At 40.3% G+C, this 11318-nt stretch overlaps 1 long non-coding RNA gene across 2 annotated transcripts in view; it reads left to right on the forward strand.

Annotated features, from left to right (window-relative positions):
• The window catches only part of LOC107033857 (uncharacterized), a 41272-nt gene extending 39809 nt beyond the window's left edge, over window positions 1–1463 (forward strand). For both annotated transcript variants that reach the window (XR_004186209.2, XR_012066651.1), the window contains one exon: window positions 1373–1463. This is a non-coding gene — a long non-coding RNA (uncharacterized lncRNA). The remainder of the gene's footprint in view (window positions 1–1372) is intronic.
• The last annotated feature ends 9855 nt before the right edge of the window (window positions 1464–11318 follow it).

Genomic DNA, 11318 nt, shown 5'->3' on the forward strand with positions numbered 1-11318 from the left:
GAACAGTACATTCTCCCTAAGCTAGCAGGCTTGGGGCCGAAGCCTCCTCACGGCTCGCCTGAGAGCTGCTCCCGCACTGGGGTCTGGTGTCCTGGTGGAAGGGTCGCAAATGTGCTGTGATGCATGGCACCTGTCAGGTACTCTTGGAGCAGCCACTTGCTGGATGTGCCTCTTTTGTTGTGGTGACTGGAGCTTTCTGCAAAGAGCAAGGGCTGTAGAGGGTGAGAGAAGAGACATCAGGCAAACTGGAAAGCTTTAGGGAGACCAAGGCTAGCCGCTGTCTCTCCTGTTTCATGATGTGGAGGTGAATGCCAGGGGTAGATTTGAGTTCTCTCTCTTTTCTTCTTTTCTTTTCCTTTCCTTCCCTTTCTTTCCCTTTCCCTTTCTCATTAATGTTTAATTCTCTTCTTTTTCTCTTTCTCTTTCTTTGTCTATTCTCTTCCTTCCTTCCTTCCTTCCTTCCTTCCTAAAAGGTTGTTCCGTCGAATTGCTCTCTCCCCTCAGGACAAAGGAAGTCTGCTGAGAGTCTGTATAAGAGATACATCTTTTAAACAGGAGGGCAGAGGGCTGGGAATCTTTGTCAGTTTCATTCTGCTGACATCACCATGGACTTGGTGTTCAAGCTCACAGCCAGGCAAAACTCAAGTACATTTCCCCTTTTGCAAGCAGCTGCAAAGTGAGTTTTCCTTCCATTAGTAAAGGAACAATGAAGGGAAAGCAAACCCTGCATCTAAAACCTGGCCAATGAAAGAACACTGGAATGGAAGCCAAGAATCCTGCTGTGGTGGAAGGGGCATAGACTCATGAATCCACCACAATCCGATATTTCACTTCTTTTTAGCAGCCCCATCAGCAGAGAGAAATAATGGCTCCCGAATCATTTCAGAATCAAAAAGTTAGAGTGATGCCTCCATGATACTTCATCATGCCAGGTAATGATCGCCCGACTTGATTATAGCTTAACCGTTCTTAATTATTGATAGTCTATCTCTTAATCATGTTTAGCAAATGAGCGGTTTGGTATAAAACATTGGAATTTGGGAGTATTCCGAGACATCACATTCCTATTTGGTCATTTTTTTAGTAAAATGGTTCTCAAAGTCTATCGGTAGCCAGGGAAATTCCAGGAAAAATGTGAAACTGACTTATTTGCAGGACTTTTGTATCATGTGTAGTTCTGGAAATGAAGGAAGTGTAACACTGCCTGGTGTTTTACTAGAATTACTTTTATTTCAGTTTTTGGTGTTCCTTTTTACTCTCATTTTTGGCATGAATTCTGGTTTAGCTTTACAAAAGAGTTGGGTGACAAAAAGAAACCAACCACAAAACAATCAAAGAATCTCTATCCATTTAAAATAATCTTATTTTCCAGACGCAGGCGAACTGTTTGAAGACGCTGGCCTCGCAAGATGGCAACAGGTTTTAAGAAAAACAGGATTCATAAGAAGTTCCTTTTTTTTTTTCAGGTAATTATATTTCCCTTTAATTTCCCCCGAAATTTTCTCAAGTATTACACTGTAGGCCTGCTTGAATGATTTAATTATGCAGAATAACTGAATTTTAAGCTTGATTTTTTTTTTTTACAATAGCAACTAGTTTTGTAATCTTCATAGCCAGTGAGTAGAGCTGTCACTGCATTTAATTCTACAGAGTTCAGGAAAAGTACTTTGAAAGTTACAGCTTAACACTGCTGACCTCCTTTGACAATGACTTAGGCGGAACTCATTTGAAACCATCAGGCACGGTTCTTAAACTCTGTGGCTACCTTCAGTAATTGTATTTAGAAATAGAAGTATTAGAGGATTGTCTCTAAAAAGCCTCGCATGTGGTCTGAATTCCTAGAAGATATAGCTTATAAAAATTGTGTAATGACCAATGTGTTATAATAATTGCATAATAGCTGATGTTTTAACTTCAGTCCTGGGTTAGTAGCACTGTGTATGTGGCATTGTATGGAACTGTCCTTGCACATGTCCAGTGAGTAAGATTTGAGCCCAGCTATCATGATAGAGGTAGTTTCCTTTCAGTGTTATTGAAGGTCTTTTGCCACTTAACGATGTTTAGTAACATAAATGATACATTTTCTTGATAAATTACCTTACCCTGCTTCTGCTGTTGTTTATGTGGGCACTAGCCTACGTTTTCCAACTCAGTTGTTACTGTTACTATCTAAGAGAGCCTCAGAGAGTCTCGCTTAATAAAGCAGGCCAGACTTTCCTCTGAAAAGAACCCTCATTTTTCTCCTCAACACAAAGAAGCTTCTTAAAGAAGATATTCAATTAATATTTCAGGGAAGATGTCTACTCCCAAACAAACCGTTCTTCCTCTAAGTCTGTGTTTGACTTTCTCTCTCTCTCTCTCTCTTTTTTTTTCCTGCAACTTTGGCATCTTCTGATTTCTCTTTTATTTTCTGAAATTAAAACTCTGGATTGTTTGGAAGTTAATACTACAAACCCTTTGGAATGATTAACTTTTCTGGGCCCTATATTTTCCAAAACAAACAATCAAAAAGATTCAGGGAAGCCCCGAATTGAAACACAGCATTGGGCTCCCTTTTATGGACTTAGAGGGCGCAGATTGACAAAGGTGATGCTTCTTGGAGGTTTAAATGTAATACTTTGGCAGATCTTCGTCTGTTGCTAACAAGTATTGCATTATATCTTTTTCAGAAATGATACAGTTAGTTCTCATCACTTGGGCAGCCTATTCCTTTCTATCTAATAGGAGCTCGTATGTCACATTCATTCCAGCATCCTTAACAGTGTTCAGAGTGCCCATCCTCATGGCCCCATGCGCTCGTCAGAGAGATCAAAGTAAAACAAGAGGCTTGGTGTTAAAATCTTTTCTCTTAGAAAGGAAATGAATGTTTTAAAATAACATGAAGTTAAAAACCATTTTGAGGTGACCCGTTCAGATCCCCCTTGTTTCCACTTGCTGTTGTTGTCTCTTTGGATCTAAAAGTCAAGCCACGGAGCTGCAGATACATTCTGTCTTGGCAACCTTTGCAGCACCAGTAGGCTCCAAGCGGTCATACGCCCAGCTCCATCGTGATTAAACAGGCAGACAATGAGACATCTATGAGCAGTTGCCTCTCAGTCCCTATTCGCCTTACTGTTGGTTTCTTGTTTTCTTGTTTCCACCTTTTAAGTTGTGTTCATAGTGGCCTGCTCCTTTCTCTGAATAATTCCCAAATTCAGCTGTCTTTTTTTGCTACTAGTAGGGCCTCCCAGATTCTTGAGACAGGAATGAATGTTCATATGTCAAGGCCAACATCAATTTTTTTTTTTTTTTTTTTGCAAACCAGAATCTGTAGACGTTGCTCACAAAAATTGTGAAAGTCTCTTTGTAGGTCCTACAAAGAGATGGAAGCATATGTTTTCCCCAGCATCTAGGGAGCAGGATTATTTTATTTTCTGTCATTTGTCCTTGAAGTGCACAGGATTAAGTCTGTGTCTTCAGCGAACTTCACAAAAGGAGCCATTAAGGAACGTTCATGGTCTTGGATGCTCTGTCTTTATTTGTAGAACACTGGTTTTGAAGAAAGGATGTTTTGACAAACAAAATCCTTTTATAAGAAGTCCTTAGAAATAGATTCATCCCCACATCCTGGAACCATTTGGGGGCGAGCAGTTACACAATTGCTTTGCTAGTTCAAATTTCATAAAATATACCCAGACTTGCTCAGTGTTGGAGTTTAGACCAGTAGTGGGGGTGGGAGGATGGTGAAAGACAAACTTTTCCTGAATTTGAATCTTCGAATTTAAAATAGCTGAGAATCTCCTCCGGAATGATTTTCAGAAAATACTTACAAGCCCATTGGCGGTGCTTGCTGGTTAATTACAGCTGTCTTTCCAGCTGCAAATAGGAAAGGAGAATTTCACCGTCTTTTTTCACGTAATTACAGGTATTTAAAAGGATGAACTTGCATCTGGATTCTCATAGGTTTCTCTCTTTATCTCCCTATAATTTGAAGGATTTTCTTTATTCTACTGATTTGCCCTCCTGCTCTCACTTTGCTCAGATTGTGTGTTAAGATCCTAATAAATGAGTCTTCCATAATATATTTTTTTAAGGTTTTAAGTTGCATTTTTTTTTTTTTATTGAAGTACCATCAGTTACCATGTGTCACTTTCTGGTATGCAGCATGATGTCCCATTCATGCGTATACATACATGTGTTCGTTTTCATGCTGTAATATTAACCAGTAAAATAATGAGGTTTACCTAAGCCCACTGTGCCTGTGGAGTATGTGATAACCGAGGGAGGTGGGCGGGGGAGAGCTCAGAAGATGCTGCTTCCTTTTTGCCCTTTTAAGGGCAGGATGAAGGCTTTCCTTTTCTGGCGTGAAACGATAGAATGGCAGGCCCTTTGGCTGGACTAATGGTCTTAACGTTTCATTTTCAGACATGTCACACCCCCACACGAAAGAAGACCCTGAGGCCTGTTGCCACAAACCCGTAGATCCGAACTTGTGGTGATCGTCTGCACAAGCTTGTGTCTATAGGTATGTGTCTGTGGGCCATCTCACAGACCGCCGGCTCTGCCCGTGTGCCGTCACAATCCCCTCCAATTCCTTGATTCTCTCTCGCTTCCCCTTACTTGGCTTTGAAAGTGGTAGACGTGGAAAGAGGGGCTGGACATGGGAAGGAGGAAGGAGACCTCTGGTTCTGAAATGAACGGTTGCTCTTGGGTGATTCATTTATAGGCTAGCCCGCCATTCCCTTCTCTCTTAAAACTTGTCTTCGCTCTCCAGTGGAGAGGCCGGGCTTGCGGGGAGGCAGCGGGAATTTGGGCGACTCGGGCAACTTACTGCTGAGTGATGAGTGAACAGATCCACACGTAAGGGTTTGTTTTATTTTCTGTAGATTTTCAAAGTCATCACTTTCTTTTCCGGAAAGTGACAGAGACTCGTTTACAAGACCCACTTCACCCGGCTTGAGTGGTACCTTGTAGTGACCCTTCCTCACCCATCGTTCACAGGCACAGTCCGATCAGTCCTTATCTTTCAAAATAAAATTACTGAGGGGGATGGACGTGCTTCGCTATTTATACTTCTGTAAACACCCAGCACTGTAAGAGAAAAGAACTTTTTATAAAGAAGAAATAGCTCATTTAGGTCCAACTTCGTATTTGTCCCAAGCTGTTTTATAACTTCACCGTGTTTGAAAGGCTGGAATGAAAATAATTTTATCCCTTTGCCTCTTAAATGTCACCGTTGTGCCAGGATTAGAAAGCCAGACTGATTCCGGATCAAAGCAAAACTGGCCCTATTTGTCTCATTCCAACAATGTGAGCTGAAGAGTCTGTAAACAGAACCCAGGGTGAAAAGTTGATCAGATGTGGATGATTCTTAAACTTCTACATTCCCTTTTGGTCAAACACAGTGCCAGGAATTCCCTTAAATTTATTTATTTATTTTTTGTTTGTTTGTTTGTTTTCGATAGGAAGTAGTTATCGAGTTAACATCAGCCAGAAGTTTGAAATTCAAATGGATATATTTTATTTCACTAACTGCCATCTCCTCTTAAGAGCCACATTGTTCAGGGATAACTGGTGCTCCTTCTCCTCTCAAGCATATAAAAATGAAATTGTGGATGTCGTAATTAGGAAGGCCCAGATATAGACGACATTGTTTAAAGATGTCTTTGAGGAACCCAAGCTCTGCAGACACTCCACCTCGAAGATACTGTGAATGTGAGTTTCCTTTGGGTTTTCTCTGCACAGCGTTGGGAAGGGTTCTCGGTAGATCTGGACTTCTGGCTTGCCGAGAAAGCACTGCTTTATTCTGGAATGTTGGAACATTGCATCCAGAAGAGAAAGACTGTCCCCGTTGGTGTGTATCATGTATAATTGTTTGCCCAAGGCCATCACCTACCCGTTAAGCAGTCTATTCGGTGGTTTTATAACGCCTCTTTGAAGTGGTTGACTTAGAATGGATCAGCTGCTAGCAAATGAAACATGTACCTTCCCTGGATGAAAACTTACGTTTGAGAAAGGCAAAATCACGTCTCTGCTTATCATCCTTTTAACCCGCTCTTAAGTAGGCTCCCAGTAGGACCAGTGGAGTGCACAGATCCAGGGGATACTGAGCAGCCTAAATTCCCCATACAGGGACAACATCAGGACTGTAGGATGGCCTTAGGTGACGGTCAGTATGTTTCCTTTAAGGAGGTTTTTTAAACCCATCACCCTAAGAAAAAAGATTACGCAGAGCAATCTTTTCCAAGTTTCTAAAAGACCTAGGATATTATGATTTGATTCACCTGGCTGAAAAATACTCTAGTGGAAAGCCCAAAGCCCCTGGACACTGGCCACAAGAAACAGGATATTAAATATTTTACATGATGATGAAATTCAGTATTTTTCCCTTCTTCCATGTTCATGAATGAATAGTTCTGTAGCTATTAATTATCCCCTTGGGGCTCCTTCAGAATGGACCAGATATTTTACAGGAAGCTGCAGAAAGTAAAATAACTTCAGGTTTTCCTCAGAAAGACTCTAAAAATACATATTCAGTAGTCACTAAGGCAAGAGATGTAGAGAGAATGGGTATAAAACACACTAGCTTTATTAAAATTCTCAAATCATCACTATCAGATTATACTTAGTAAGCTGTGACACCAGAATAAAGTTTAGATTTGGTGTTTTTTAAATGGGAAAAATGTTATTCCAAGAATTGTGTTTGACAAAGTAGAGTTTGGGGAGACAGAGGGGAGCTGAAATTTAATTTTGAAAGGATTCCTTGTTTGTGTTTCAAAATAAGTAAACGGACTTCTCTTCATGGGAAGAAAATGATATATGTAGAACAGAATTAACTTTGAATTTTAAGTTAATGTGATTTCTTCTTTTTCAGTATACTTACTACGTGTGTCATTCTCCCACATTTATGAGGTACTCTGCTATGTTATTTAACCTCATCAAATGTCACCTAGCCTCTCTTACTAAGATTTTCAAAGTTTCTTACACCTGAAATCGTGCTGAAATTTCACAGAGAAGTCAGGATACAGGACTCTTCCAAAATTTCTAAGCAACTAACATGGTGCTCAATGAAGTACACGGTGGGGTAAAGCCACTTGTTTATTTCGGTGTAACCGTATGTCTAGCAAAATTATAAAATTCATTGAGTCTCATGCATTCAGTGAGCCTTTATGGATGCTTCCCATGCATTCAGTACTTTGCTAGAAGGTAAAGATATGACCTTGACTTCAAAACCCTGATTATCTGGTCAGGAGGCCCTTTGCAGAATTGCTTGTCAGTCATACCGACATCTCCTTTAATGAATCACGTTTTAATCGTAACGTCGGTCCATCTTAAAAACACCTTAACTACTCAATCCAGAATGTTTACACTTGGGGAGTCCTTGCTTTTCCGTCATCTCAGGCACACGTAGCAATTGTTTGAGATTCCTTCTTACTTCGTTTGGGAGGGCTGCCGCTGCTAGCACTTAAAACCTGAGTGTTCAATAGCCTGAGAGTGTATTTGTATGTGTTCGGAATACCTTTTAAAAATGTTTTTTAAAGTTAAAGAATACAGTTGATTCTCTCTACCTAAAGATACGTAACCACCGTTCTCCTGTAAATGCTGCTTATTCTATTTTCTACTTTCTCTCTTCAATAAGACTTTTATGACATCATTCCATATCATAATTGCATGTTGTTATTACATGCCTACAAATATTTACACTAATTATGTAATGAGCCGTAATTGCACTAATACATGATAATGGGCTAAAATCAGTGTAAATAAACAAGGAAATTCACACAACCAAAAGAGCAGGGTATTGAACACCATTAGTATTCTAAGAGCAATGTCTTTTTATCTTTGACCCCTAGGAGAAGAATGTACATGGAGAAAGATGAATTTTTCCATTTCCAGATATTTAAAAGCTCTATAAAGCTATACATTTAGGCTAAAATACCAGCCTTCTAGCACACTGAAACTTACTCTGTCTTTGTTGTATCTTCTTTTGCTACTTCTTACCTGCCCCTCCACTGCCTTGTTTCTCATTTAGAAGGGTTATATCCTGACTGTGTGTATAGAATCAGGCAAATGGTCAGTGCAAGGAAAAAGGAAAGAGAATTCAAATGCAAAGGAAAGGAAAGCAAATAAATTATATTTTCCCTTAGTGTCCCAGTGGATATTAAATCGTGTGCATAAGTCGGTATCTAGAGGCTGAGGTCTCAGTATTACTTCTTGAATTTGCATATGAGATCCAGGATTTAAGGCAAACTTGCCAGGTTGAATTCAGCCGTTCTGCAATTGTTTTCCCCCTCTGGAGTCTTGACAACAAATCTACCATACTACGAGTAAAGTCACAACATAAGAGGAAGAACAGGGACCTGACATAAAAATAAAAACCACTTGGCTCTCAACTTCAGGTTCATTTATACTGCCACTTCATCCATTCATTTTTGTTTTCATGAACATGTTTTAAAATTTCTACTAGGTTCCAGGTCGTGAACATTCAGGTGGTACTAGATTTGCAAAGATGAGGAGTGCATCCTCATCTTCAAATCACACAGGGTCTAGTGAAGGGGCCAGACAGATAAATTATAATGCAGTGGTATTGGGGTAAATTAGAAATGTGTGTATGAAAATATGAGACAGTCAAAGAACTCCTTGAGTTGAGGCTTGGAGGATGAATGGGAGTTTGCTTGGCAAAAGCAGCTTCTCAGTCTTTCCCCAAAACCAGGTAGCATTGATTAACAGAGGCAGCCTACCCCTTAAGTAAGGCAGCCATACTCTGTGATAGGTGCACGAAGGAACAGGGTTGGGAAAATTGAAACAGTGATTCTTCTCCAAGCTAGTTGAGTAACATGAAGAAACACCAGCTCTTCAGCATTTGGATTTATCTTTTAAACAATCAGCACCAGAGAATTATCACTCTTTGATTCCCCGTGTGCTCAGACACACCTCCATCTCTATGTGGCTCAGCCCAGCTCTTTGTGGAACAGCTCTTATCAGGCAAAACCAGAGTCCATCTGAGCAATGAGGAGAGACGGCCAGAGCAGTCCTCATGGGAAAACACAAACATGACCAAACAGGTGAGCACCTGGAGATGGGAGGTCATCAAGCTTGAGAGTCTGTCTGCTGCCCCAGCGCTGAGCTGGAATGGAAGATAAAGGAAAGACCCAGCTTACAAATGAAAAGTACAAACAGGGAAATGTACCATATTTCCTTATAAGGAAAAACATACAGAGTAACATTTTTATACATCACTAAATACACTGTTAGGGTTAGATTCTATGAAAAAATGCTGAAATAGTCAACTCTGGGAAAGGGGGCACTTTATGAATATGTGAATTATGTAATACTTATGGTAAATACTGTTGAGTGAATGTTCATCGTAACTTCTATATTATTTGTTTATCTTTACTTTGCTCAGAATCCTATTTTCTATACCTTGTCACCAAGTTTTGGCTTAAGCTATTTCCCCTTGTTTACTGACCCTTTAGAGATTCCAGTTTTTCAATTTCACAAAGGAAACGTTTGTTTTCCTAATTCTTTTTTCAATTGTCCAAGTTTAAATATTGGTCTACTTTCATTGTTCTCTTAACAGATACCAGAGGGCATTAGATTGATCAGAACAACGGCCATTATATAACCTTACCATCATTTTCATTTAATAAGAATTTCAAAAAGACCAATCCCAAGTATTTCCTTCCTTCCTGTCTGTACAGTAATCTCATGCCAAGGTTCTCGTGTTATTTTCTTTACTGTCGGACCCTTTGATGTGTTGTGTCTTCTGAATAGTCCAGATAAGTGACAGCACGAAGAACAATTATGAGACTAACTTGTCATTTCATTGCTTAAGAAATGGTCTTTCAGCCATTGTGACTGCATGTTCCCAGGTTGAGGTAGTAGGTTGTATAGTTTAGAATTACATCAAGGGAGATAACTGTACAGCCTCCTAGCTTTCCTTGGGTCTTGCACAAAGCAACATGCCAAGAATGATCATGATGCCTCTGGGCCTTTTTTCCCCCTAGGAAAGCCTATTAAAGGTAAGATTGGGTACAGTTATTTTAATGGTATTTTAGAATTCAGGTTTTGTTTAATTTTTACACCATACTGTTTTTCCATGTTCTGGTTTTTTTGGGGTTTGATTTTGTTTTACCAAAAAATGCGATACTTTGAGAGACTCAGTGTATCAGTTATCCATTGTCAAAATAATGCTGATTAACAACATAATACTACAGTGGTCTCTGGCAGTAAACATATATGTAGCCCATGAGTCTGCGGATCAGTGATGTAGAGTGGGAAGTTTTTCTAGTCTTGGTTGGTCTCATTCATTCTGGCTGTCAGCTGTAGGATGGGGTCACTAGGATGACAGGGACAATTCAGCTCTATTCCACGTATCACATCTTCCAACAAGCTAGTCGTAGCACATTCTGATGGTAGAGGCAGAGGAGCAAAAATAAGAACAGGATGAGTGGTTCAGGTATTTCGCATGCTTCTGCCTGCTTTATTTTGTTGAGACTTCCTTAGTCAAAGGAAATCCCGTGACTAGGCCTGGAGACAGAGTGGGAGGTACCACAGAGTTTCATGGCAAAGGGCATGAACTCAGGAAGGCATGACAAATTGGGGCCAGTTGCATTTTCTTGGATTGCACCAAGTTGCAAGTAACTGTGTACCCTCCATCCTAGGCAACTCCCTAGATCAAGAGCCATGTTTGTGAATTTGGTTTTTGGGCTAAGTTGTTCTTTGTCTGAATGCTATTGATAGCCCCGTTAATGAGATATGTTCCAACCAGCTTTTGTGGGAAAACTGCCAAGAGACTAGTATGGTAATAGTGTGGGGATTGATTATGTCAGAATGTAAGGCTTGGGCATTTCATGGTTTAACTGATGAATGATGGACATCTTGCCTGACCTCACCTGCAGAGCCTGTGAGCAGCAAGACTGCCCTGGAACCCAAGTCTGCTGGCTGAGGTTGGTTGTTCTAAGTCTGCCCACTTTTCAATAGAAAATACAGACAGTAGTCAGAAGGTACTGAATGAGGTCATTTCAACCATTTTACTTCTTTCTGACACGTTAATACATGACGTATGTAAAAGAGAATGGTTTTGCAGTTTCCAGCAATAGCTTTCTCTCTCTCTCTCTCTCTCTCTCTCTCTCAGCTACTTTTCAAAAAAGATGGGATCCCTGTGTCACCATTTTAATTCCATGGCTAAATGTTTTCATGGTGAATCATAGTGATTGTTGCATTACTAACAGGTCAAGGGTCACTAGCCCCAGTTTGATGATGAAGCACAGTTAAAGGGTCAGTGTCAGTGTCAGGCCACCCGGAGAGTCTCCAGCAGAAACAGGAGCATGACTCTC

This window comes from Vicugna pacos, chromosome 33, assembly GCF_048564905.1.
Source record: "Vicugna pacos chromosome 33, VicPac4, whole genome shotgun sequence".
NCBI classification, from domain to species: domain Eukaryota; kingdom Metazoa; phylum Chordata; class Mammalia; order Artiodactyla; family Camelidae; genus Vicugna; species Vicugna pacos.